This window comes from Bubalus bubalis, chromosome 5 (genome assembly GCF_019923935.1).
Source record: "Bubalus bubalis isolate 160015118507 breed Murrah chromosome 5, NDDB_SH_1, whole genome shotgun sequence".
NCBI lineage: Eukaryota > Metazoa > Chordata > Mammalia > Artiodactyla > Bovidae > Bubalus > Bubalus bubalis.
In genome coordinates, this window is record NC_059161.1 from 125913341 (window position 1) to 125924536 (window position 11196).

Genomic DNA, 11196 nt, shown 5'->3' on the forward strand with positions numbered 1-11196 from the left:
ATCCCAGGGACGGGGAAGCCTCGTGGGCTTACTGTCTATGGGGTCACACAGAGTTGGACACGACTGAAGCGACTTAGCAGCAGTAGAGTTTAAAAATTTTCTTTATAAATATCATGCACACATCTTGTTAATTTTATGCTCAGGTGTTTTATATTTTGTTGCCAAGGTGACCTTAAAAAAACACAAATTTTTTAATCGAAGTATAGCTGAATTACATTATTGTGTTACTGCTGTAAAGCAAAGTGATTGTTATACATATATATAGATTCTTTTTCATATTCTTTTCTGTTATGCTTTATCACAGGATACTGAATATAGTTCCCTGTGCTATACAGTAAGACCTTGTTGTTTATCAAAACTTTAATAAAAATAATTTATTTATTTATTTGGCTGAGCTGGGCCTTTGTTGCTGCACTCAGATTTTCTCTAGTTGCGGCGAGCAAGGGCTATTCTTCGTTGTGGTGCACGGGCTTCTCATCGTGATGGCTTCTTTTGTTTCAGAGCATGGATTTTAGGTACACAGGGTCCGTAGTTGTGGCACATGGGCTTAGTTGCTCCGAGGCATGTGGAATCTTCCCAGACCAGGGATTGAACCCTTGTCCCCTGCATTGGCAGGTGGATTCTTATTCACTGTACCACCAGGGAAGTCCTATCAAAACTTTTAAGACAGTGCAGAATCCTATATACCCTCAACCTAAAATATTACCTTACATCACCACAGTGTATTTGTCAAAACTAAGAACAGACATTGGTATGATGCTATAAACCAAACTCCCCGGCCTCTGCTGGCCTGTGGCCTTTCCTCAATTTTTCCTTATTTCTTGACCTTGACACTTCTGAGGAGTGCTGTCAGAAGTTTTGTAGAATGTCCCCCAGATTGGCTTTTTCTGTTTGATTGTAGCTAGACTGATGTTATGGGGGAAAATACCCTAGCAATGAAGTGCCATCTCACCACATATCAGGGAATACCGGAAATCAACATGACATCACGGCCGATGTTAACTTGGATCATGTGGTTAAGGTCACATTGTCAGGTTTATCCTCTGTAAAGCTACTGTTTCCACAATGCATGCGTACTCTATTCTTTGGAAGCTGGTCACCAAGCTCAGTCCACAGACGGGTGGGGATAAGCTCTACCTTTTGGAAGGGGGAGGAGCCACATACGTTATTTGGAATTCTTCTGTAAGGTAGATTTGTCTTTTGTCCCATGATTTGCTTATATCACTATGGACTCATGCATAGATATGAGTCAATATCTTTTTACTCTGATTCATAATCCAGTACTGTGTTATTTACTTTGTTGCTCAGCTACTGGGAGTTCTTTCAAGTTGGTTCCTATGTCCCTTTGGGGGTTTTGTTTTTCTGTGTTTTTTATACTTTTTTGGCTACACCACGTGGCATGTGGGCTCTTAGTTCCCCTGACCAGGGAGCAAACCCACACCCCTAGCATTGGAAGCTCAGAGCCTTAGCCACTGGGCCACCAGGGAAGTCCCCTCCTGTGTCCCCTTGAGACGTCCCCATGCTTTGTCGTTCTGAGCACTGCCCTGCTTTCTGATAGTAGTCAATACTCCAGATTCAGCTTGCGTTTTCCCTGCCCTATCCCTGAATCAGGGCTTCCCTGGTGGCTCATTGGTAAAGAATCCTGCAATGCAGGAGATGTGGGAGATACAGGTTCAATCCCTGGGTCAGGAAGATCCCCTGGAGGAGGAAATAGCAACCCACTCCAGTAATCTTACCCGGGAAACCCCATGGACAGAGGAGCCTGGAGAGCTACAATCTATAGGGTTGCTAAGAGTCGGACACGACTGAGCAGGCACGTGTTTGTATTCCTGAATTAGTCATTCCCCCAAGGAGCCCTGTTGCTTTTACTGGAGAATGGTATTTAGAAACCAAGATCTAGGCACTGAGAGTTAAAGTGACCTTTTCAAAATGAAAATTGGATTATGTCAATTTCCGGCTTCTGCTTCTGGATGGCTTCCTGCTGTGCTCAGAGACAGCTGAATCTGTGCCCAGTCCGAGAGATCCTGCCTGAGTGGGCTCCTGACGACTTAAAAATAGCATTCATTGAGCATTTACTATGTGCCAGTCACTACTCTAAGCTCCTTGTATGTTTCTATTATACTCATTTAATCAGCACAACCTTATGAGGGAAAGAAATGCTGTCAGCGTCCCCATTTTCCTAATGAGGCAAGTGCAGCACAGAGAAATGAGGTCACTTGTCTGTGATCTCACAGGTTGGAAGTGCCAGGACTTCCCTCAGGCTGTCTTGTTTCTGAGACTGAGCTCCCATTACTACAGTTTTCCAGTGTGATAAGGAGAAAGACGAGTAAAAATGTAGCTTAGGATCCAGTTTTACCTTGGGAAGGATGGTCCTGCCATGGTATCCATCAGTGCCCATGCATCCATGGCCCACAGAATCTAAGGAGGCTACAGTTCCTGCTGTTTTCCAAGCTGTCCACAGTCCTGCCAGACAAGCGTCTTTAAGGTCTTGGGGGTCTGGGTAGTCAAGTTCTTTTTTTCTCTATGCTCTTTCTTTCTGAAGAACCAGGCACCATGATATGGACTAACATAAGGCTCTGCCTAAGGAGACAACGCTGTGGTCACCTGTGTTGCATGGGCCCTGACAAGCCCTTCTGTTAACCACCCAGGCAGCATTTGGCGTTTGGGGAGTGGCTGTCTGAGCGGCTGTTAGGAATCTGGTCAGGTCTCAGCTGTGACATAAGCAGGAAGGGAGAGGGGCCAGGAATGTTGTATGCTTTCACACCCTAGGGGGTCCTCCAGGGCTGAGTCACTCAGCACGGAAGTATTTTCCCTTAAACACAGGAAGAAACTCTTTCAGGTAATGATGGGGACATCAGTGTCAAGCATTCTGACTTGTTACATTGGCCAGCTACCTAAAAAGGTGACCTCCACCTTGCCTAAGGTTTCCACGGGATGTACTTGCTTGTGAAATGTTGTTGTTGAATCACGCGAATACACCGGGATTCTTGGCCCCCGGAGGAGAAGAATTCAATCCGGGGCCAGAGATGAGGCTTGATTGCTCAGAGCTTTTGTGTAATAAAGTTTTATTAAAGTATAAAGAGAAAGCTTCTGACATAGGCATCAGAAGGGGGCAGAAAGAGTACCCGCTTGCTAGTGTTAACAATGAAGTTATATAAGCCAAAGAATGTCTGGAGGTTGCAAAGACCTCATCAGACCCACTCCCATAATTTACATCTTAAGGTAACACTGTCCTCAGGCAAAATACATCCTTGTAAAGACCAGGTCTACTCCCATAATTAACATTTTAAGATAACAAAAGGTTGAATCCAAAGACTGTCCTTAGGCAGGATACATTGTTATATAATCCTAAGGAATGTAGAGAAAGACAAAAAAGTTTGTCCTTTCTTCCTCCTTGAGAATTCCAGACCCCTCTCTCCTTGGGGACCCCTAGACTCCCTATCAACTTGCCTGGGAACTGACTCTCTCATTCCCCCCTTTTCTTTTAGGAGAAGTATGTTGCCTAGGGAAAAGGGGCGTCGTTCTCGTTCCATAACTACTTCCGAGCTGACAAGGGGCGTTGTCCCTAAATTGGTGAGGCAACATATTCTCCTAATCCTCATATTGAGGATATCTGATCCAGGGGCCCCAAATAGTAGCTGGAGGAAGCTACAGCAGTAGCAGGAGTTTGAGCAACCATTTGTAACTTAAAAGCTTTCATGCTGCTAGAAACAAATCCAGTTATACAGTTACAGATGCAGGGAGCAAACAGCAAAAACACAACATTCAGAATCATAATTAAAAGTCACATTATGTCCATAGTTAAAGTGTAAAGTGTTGCACCAGTCCATTTTAGGGTTGGTAGACGTCATCAGATGAAGAAGAGGCATTGCATGTGATTGTTGTCGAAGGTATTCACAGACTTGGAGAAAGTCTTTTCCTTGAAGTGGGGATGTCCACCACGGGAAGCCTTCCACTGAGGAAGAAGGGAGCGCTCCACAGACCCAGCAGTTAGACCGATTGTGGAATGCAGCATAGGAGTGAGCCCAGGACAGGAAGACATTGTCTTGAGGATCCAACAGCAGACTCAGGATATTTGGAGTCAGCAGAAGTAAGCTCACATAGGTTATCAGGCCCATCCACTGCCCTTTGCTTAACTCTAGAGCTCAGGTCAGAGACACAAGCTCCGCCAACTGAGCACTGGTTCCCTGGGGGAGAGATTTTGCTTCCAAAACCTGTTCAGCAGTCACCACTGCATAACCTGCTTTACGCTTTCCATCCTGATCAAAAGAACTGCCATCTGTAAATATTTCCATGTCAGGATTGTCTAATGGGGTATCCTTTAGATCCTCCCGAGCTGTATAGTTTAAAGTTAGGAATTGAGAACAATCGTAATCAGGTGTTTCATTTTCCTTCTTAGGAAGGAAAGTGGCAGGATTTAAATTTCCACAAACTTTAAGCTTAGTTACTGGTCCTTCTAACAACAATGTCTGATACTTAAGAAGCCTACTGTCTGTCATCCAAATATTAACCTTAGAATTTAAGATTCCACTCACATCATGAGAAGTCAGTACAGTAAGGTTTCGTCCATTAATTATTTTTAAAGCTTCAGGTGCTAATAAAGCCGCTGCCCCAATTACTCTTAGGCAGTGGGGCCACCCACGTGAAACTACATCTAATTCTCTGCTTAGATAAGCAATAGGTTGCTGGTGAGGCCCCCGGGGTTGTGTCAAAACTCCCAATGCCACACCTTTTCTTTCAGTGACAAACAAATTAAATTCTAACCCCGTGGGCAAGCTCAGAGCTGGAGCTTGCAGGAGAGCAGTCTGAAGAACCTTAAAAGCCTTTTGAGTTTCTGGAGACCAAACCAGCTTGTCGGTTTGGGCTGCTGAATTTCAGCTATAAGTTTATATAAAGGCCGGGCAAGTTCCCCGTAGCCCGGAATCCAAATGCGACAGTAACCTGTGATTCCCAAAAATCCTCTCAATTGTCTTAAAGTCATAGGTAGGGGGTGATTTAGTATAGGTTTAATTCTCTCAGGGCCTATGGCCCTAGTCCCTTCTGATATGATTAGGCCCAGATATCTAACCGATTGTTGACAAAGCTGAGCCTTTTCTCTTGATGCCTTGTAACCACAGTCTGCCAGAAAGTTTAAGAAATCTTCTGAGGCTCGCGAACAAGCTTCCTCTGTCTCAGCACAGAGCAAAATATCATCTATATATTGCAACACCACTACTTCAGAGCTATTAAAGTTTTGCAGATCCCATGACAAACTTGTCCAAATAAGTGAAGACTGTCACAAAATTCCTGGGGCAAAACTGTCCAGGTTAACTGAGAAGCTGGCTGTGTAGGGTCTTCAAAGGCAAATAGAAATTGGCTTTCTTCCGCCAAAGGCACTGAATAGAAAGCATCCTTTAAATCAATTACTGAGAAATATTTGGCTTGTTCAGGAATTTCAGACAATAGAGTATAAGGATTAGGCACCACGGGGTGTAAAGGAACTACAGCCTCATTTATTCGTAAATCTTGAACTAGTCTCCATTTACCATTCGATTTCTTTATACCCAAAATAGGAGTGTTGCAAGGACTGTTACAGGGAATTAATAGTCCCTGCTCCTTTAAATTTTCCGATGATGGGTTTTAACCCTTTCTTAACTTCAGGTTTCAGTGGATACTGCTTCTTATGTGGAAATACGTGCGGGTCTTTGAGCTTAACAACTACAGGAATAGCATTTTGTGCTCGACACACAGATTTTCCATCAGCCCATACTCTAGGATTTACATTTTGTTCAACTAAAGGGAGAGAAAGGGAGGGCTCCATATTCATAAAAACAGAGGCATGGACCTTGCTCAGTATATCCCTTCCCAAAAGGGGTGAGGGAGATTCTGGCACGATCAGAAACTCGTGTGAAAACAGCACAGAATCCCAGTTGCAAGATAAAGAATAACTGAAATAATACCTTTTGGCTCATCCAGACAGTCCCATTACGGAAGCGGATCGGGAAGAAAGTGGGCCAGGGGCTTCAGTAAGCACAGAATAAGTTGCCCCAGTATCTAAAAGGAAATCGACGGATTGGCCCCCCACAATTATTAATACCCGGGGTTCCTCAGGTGTAATTAGGACGGGAGCTTGTGTGGGGACCCCCGGGCACCTTCAGTCCTGATTGTCTTGAGAGTCAGACCCGGGAGACCTACGCCTCTGGGGGCAGTCTCTCTTCCATTGTGGTCCTTTGCAGACCGGACATGGAGCCGGGGGCGGCTTAGATGCCTGAGGGCAATCCCGCTTGAGGTGCCCCTCCTTTCCACAGTAATAGCAAGCCCATCCCTTTCCACCTGGGCCCCTCTGGGCATTTTTCTCAGGCTGTTTAAGAACGTTTTTCATAGCCATGGCGAAGGCTTCCGCCTTTTCCTTTGTCTTTTTTTGCCTTTCTTTCTTTTCCTCATATTCCCTACCATAATAGACTGTCTGAGCCAGTTGTAACAGAGTATCTAAAGACTGATTTGGTCCATACGCCTGTTTTAATAGCTTACGGCAGATATCTGGAACCGACTGAGTGAGAAATCTATCCTTTAAGATCACTTTTCCCTCTTCACTTTCGGGATCAATCTCAGTGAATCTGCGAAGGCCTTCTCTCAGTCTATCTAGGAATTTACCAGGAGCTTCTTTTTCCTCCTGTTCTATATCTGCCAATTTGCCATAGTTTAAAGGCTTAGAATGTGCCCGCCTAAGTCCTTCAAGAATACATCTAACAAAATGACTCTGATCCCATCTTCCTTTAGCTGTGTTGTAGTCCCAGTCTGGTTCTATAGTTGGGACCGCCTGATTCCCAGTGGGGAGGGCCGCTATCTCGTTCTCCCTCTTCCCTACTGATTCATTACCAAGCCATTCATCTCCATAAGCAACCCCTTTCCCCAGAACTCGAGTCTTTGATCCTTCCAAGTGAGGTCATAAAGCAGAGTAACACCTTTAAAAGCTCTAATATATTTTTCTGGGTCCTCTAAATAGTCTCCCAGATCCTCCTTGATTCTTTGTATTTCTTGATAAGAAAAAGGCTTATTAACTCTCACAGACTGATTATTTCTCCCGGTGGGTATTTCATAAAGAGGCAACAGCTTGTGTGGCTGTTCCTCAGTCTCTCTGGCTGTCTGCGCATATGATCCCAGGGATAGATTGGAGAAACCTGTTTTTCCTCTTCTCTCTGTCTCCTGTCCTCCATCTCATCTCTTACTTCGATGGTCTGAGTTTTTACTGAAACCAGAGTAGTCTGAGGTCGTACTGAGACAGGGGTTGTTTGGACCTCCATGTGGGCAGTTTGAATCCCAGTTTGGAGTCCCCAGTACGGGGGCAAAGTAAGAGGACAGGAAGGAGCTGAAGGTTTCACGCCAAAATCTATACCCTTAGGACATAAGTCTGGCATATTTCGCAGAGAGAAAAAGGGCAACACATATGCTACTTCTACCCATTTCCCTTGTTCCTTACAGAACCGGTCTAATTGTAGAACAGTATTATACTTAAGAGACCCTCCAACTGGCCACCGTTCGCCATCCTTCAATGGATACCGAGGCCATGCAGTATCACATAGGTAGACCAGGTGTGTCTTCTTTAAGCTCTGGGGATCAAATCTATCCCAGTTTTTTGGACACAGTTCAAAGGAGTGAGGCTGGAATTGTTAGCTCCCATCTGTAAGAGAGAAAAAAAGCGACCAGCGCCATTTTTCTACCGGAGGCGTCCCTCCCTGCTCTAGATGGGGGTGTAGACAGATGTTACACCAAAAGCTTTTCCTTCCTGGTCGGACTTAGTCTGTCCCTTACCGACGCAGGCGCTGTACTTGTCCCTCCCGGTTCTACCACCGAGATGGGGTGGGGATGTACCAGGGGTAGACTTGATAGCATCCCTACTTGACGTCCAGCTCTTCACCCTTAACCTTGCTTGCCTCTGAAGTCACCCGGGGTGAATCAGAGTAACCTTCCGGAATGCCTCCCAAGCTAAAACCGCTGTGGGAAACATTCGTCACCTGAGTGCCTGTGCACGACCCTGAGTATTTCCTGACCACAATAAGACCGACGCGAACATAAAACTGAGACGTTCTTTCCAAGCAACACCACACCAGTATAACAGCCTCCTCTGATCCACTAAGAGCCGGCGTTACCAAAGGAAAAAACCCATTGCAGTCCCAATTTGAGTAACCTTTAACCTCAGAGATGTTCTGGGAGCTAGAGCTCCACCTAGCTTCCGAACTTTCGATTCCTAGCGAGCTAGGCGCTTTCTTGACTACCAATCCAAGTTTGGGACCTAAGCCACAGTATACAGTAACAGTATAGATCACAAGTCCCTTGAAAGTCTATGATCTGATAGATTAGGTTAGTACTTCTAATTCCCAAGGAGTTATGAAATGGTCAAAGAGACCGAAAAGTTTGACCGAGAAAGGAAAGTTCGGTCCACATGCTTTGCCCATTTCTGGTCGGTTCCCGGAGACACTGGGTGCCTCTTGGCATTGGCAGGTTGGTATAACGGCCCGACAGGTTTCTGCCATAAGCCGTATGAGATCACTGTGGAACTGCAGAGCAGGGCCCCTTACTTGCTTCACGCAGGGCCTGCCATTCATTCACACAAGTACACGGTAGAGTTAGTAAAGCACAGCAGAAAACGTGTTCGCTAAGAGAACAAAGAACTAAAGCTCCAAGCTTCCTTACCTTGTCCTGAAGGATCCCAGACTAGCCCCCAAGATGAAAGGTTGTTGTTGAATCACGCGAATACACCGGGATCCTTGGCCCCCGGAGGAGAAGAATTCAATCCAGGGTCAGAGATGAGGCTTGATTGCTCAGAGCTTTTGTGTAATAAAGTTTTATTAAAGTATAAAGGAGATAGAGAAAGCTTCTGACATAGGCATCAGAAGGGGGGCAGAAAGAGTACACGCTTGCTAGTGTTAACAATGAAGTTATATAAGCCAAAGAATGTCTGGAGGTTGCAAAGACCTCATCAGACCCACTCCCATAATTTACATCTTAAGGTAACACTGTCCTCAGGCAAGATACATCCTTGTAAAGACCAGGTCTACTCCCATAATTAATATTTTAAGATAACAAAAGGTTGAATCCAAAGACTGTCCTTAGGCAGGATACATTATTGTTATATAATCCTAAGGAATGTAGAGAAAGACAAAAAAGTTTGTCCTTTCTTCCTCCTTGAGAATTCCAGACCCCTCTCTCCTTGGGGACCCCTAGACTCCCTATCAACTTGCCTAGGAACTGACTCTCTCACTTGCAGGCTCCCCAAGGGGGGAGACTCGGGTTTTTACCTACACTCTGGAAAAATGAAGTAAAATTGAAAGTGTTAGTCGCTCACTCGTGTCTTGACTCTTTCAAGACCCATGGACTGTAGCCCACGAGGCTCCTCTGTCTATGGAATTCTCCAGGCAAGGATACTGGAGTAGGTTGCCATTCCCTTCTCCAAGGGATCTTCCCAACCCAGGGATCAAACCCGGGTCTCTTGCATTGCTGGCAGATTCTTTACCCCTATACCTCTGGGAAATCGTAATGAAACCTCAGGTTTTGAGAGGGGATGCATTGGAAATGGGACCCCTGCACAAAGCTAGGACATTTGAAGACTGCAATTGCTTTGTAAAGAGGGAAAACAAACTTCCCACTGGCCCAGGGAGGCAGCCAGGAAGCTTGTCTCAGCTGTGACTCTGCCTGGAAAAACATGCTCTTTCCTCTTCAGAAAGGCATGGGGCCTGAATCAGCCCATGGGGTGGGACACTCAAATTACCATAAAAGTTAATCCCAGGCTGTTCCTATGTCTTGGATGTCCAGCAGAAGCAGCTGTGAGACTTCAGTAGAACACAGCTCTTCTTAACATGCTCACAGTCAAAAAAAAAAGAAAACAAAAACAAAAACAAAACATGATCACAGTCAAATGAAGACAAATTTCCCGTGAGCAGAAATAAGAAGACAGAACAATTAGGAGCATTACTTACCTCTAGAGCTAATTCATGTTTCCAGATAGGAAGACTCATTATTGTAAAGATGACCATTGTGAACAACTTAACATGGTATTTCAAGACTGTCCTAACCAAAATCTTAAGGGTTGTTTCCTAGCTTTTGAAAACTGATTTTGAAATTCATCCAGGAAAAAAAGTCAGGGAGAATAACTAAGGACAGTTTTGTTACCGACCAGGGTTCTCTGACTTCCCCAATCAATAGAAATTGATGAAAAGAGTCCAGAAAAAAAATTCAGGCAAGACTGTCGGGAGCCGGCGGTGAGGAGCTCCACTAGGCAAAGGTCATGAGGAAGGAAGCTCAGCATACACAAAGGCGGGATCGAGCCTCAGGAGTCCCCCTGGAAATTCTCGAGCATCTACCCCCAAAACCAGAGTCTGCCTACTTTCTGCTTTGTGCTCTCACCTACACCTCTGACTTTACGGGGGGCTGTCCCCCACTACCTCTCTCTGAAAAAAAGAGTTAACTTACAGCTCCAGTTAATAAAGTTCCTGGATGTGATAGTGTTTCAACCTACAAACTCCTTTGGAAGTCCTCTAGCCTGCCTGAATAGGTTTTTCCGGCCACATGTGATTGTTCAGAGCCTCCCAACTGTGAGAGGCACGAGATGTTCTAAACTGTCTAAATACAGATTCCTTTGAGCAGTTAAAAGATTGATTAGAAATTGTATTGGTGAAGGGTTTTTCACTTGTTGGGCCAATGTTTGCTGCTAAGTCTCCATATCCCTTACCTGCTGTGTCCCTGGCAGTGTATTGATTAATATAATTGGTGTAAGTAGTAGCTTTAATGTTTGTAACCTTGGACCCTTGAGTTAATTCTTTTTCTTGTTTTAGCCCACCACACCTTTGCTCTGTAGGAATGCAACTTTATGCTTTTGGAGGGTGGCGCCTGACTAATCACCTTTAGAGAAAAATAAGTTTTCTGAAGAAAGGGTCTTAAAATGTTAACAGGCCTCCGGGCCAGAAGATGATGCAAATCACCTAAACTTTTGCATATGATAAGTTTGCAGAAAGAAAGCCTGGCTTACTGCATGACTCTACCCCTTCCCCCATTATCCTCTATGCATAACTTAAGGTATAAAAACTACTTTGGAAAATAAAGTGCGGGCCTTGTTCACCAAAGTTTGGTCTCCCCATGTCATTCTTTCTCTCACCTTCGGCTGAATTATTCAGCCTCTTTTCTCCACTGAATTTCCTCACTGAGCTATCCTTATTTAAC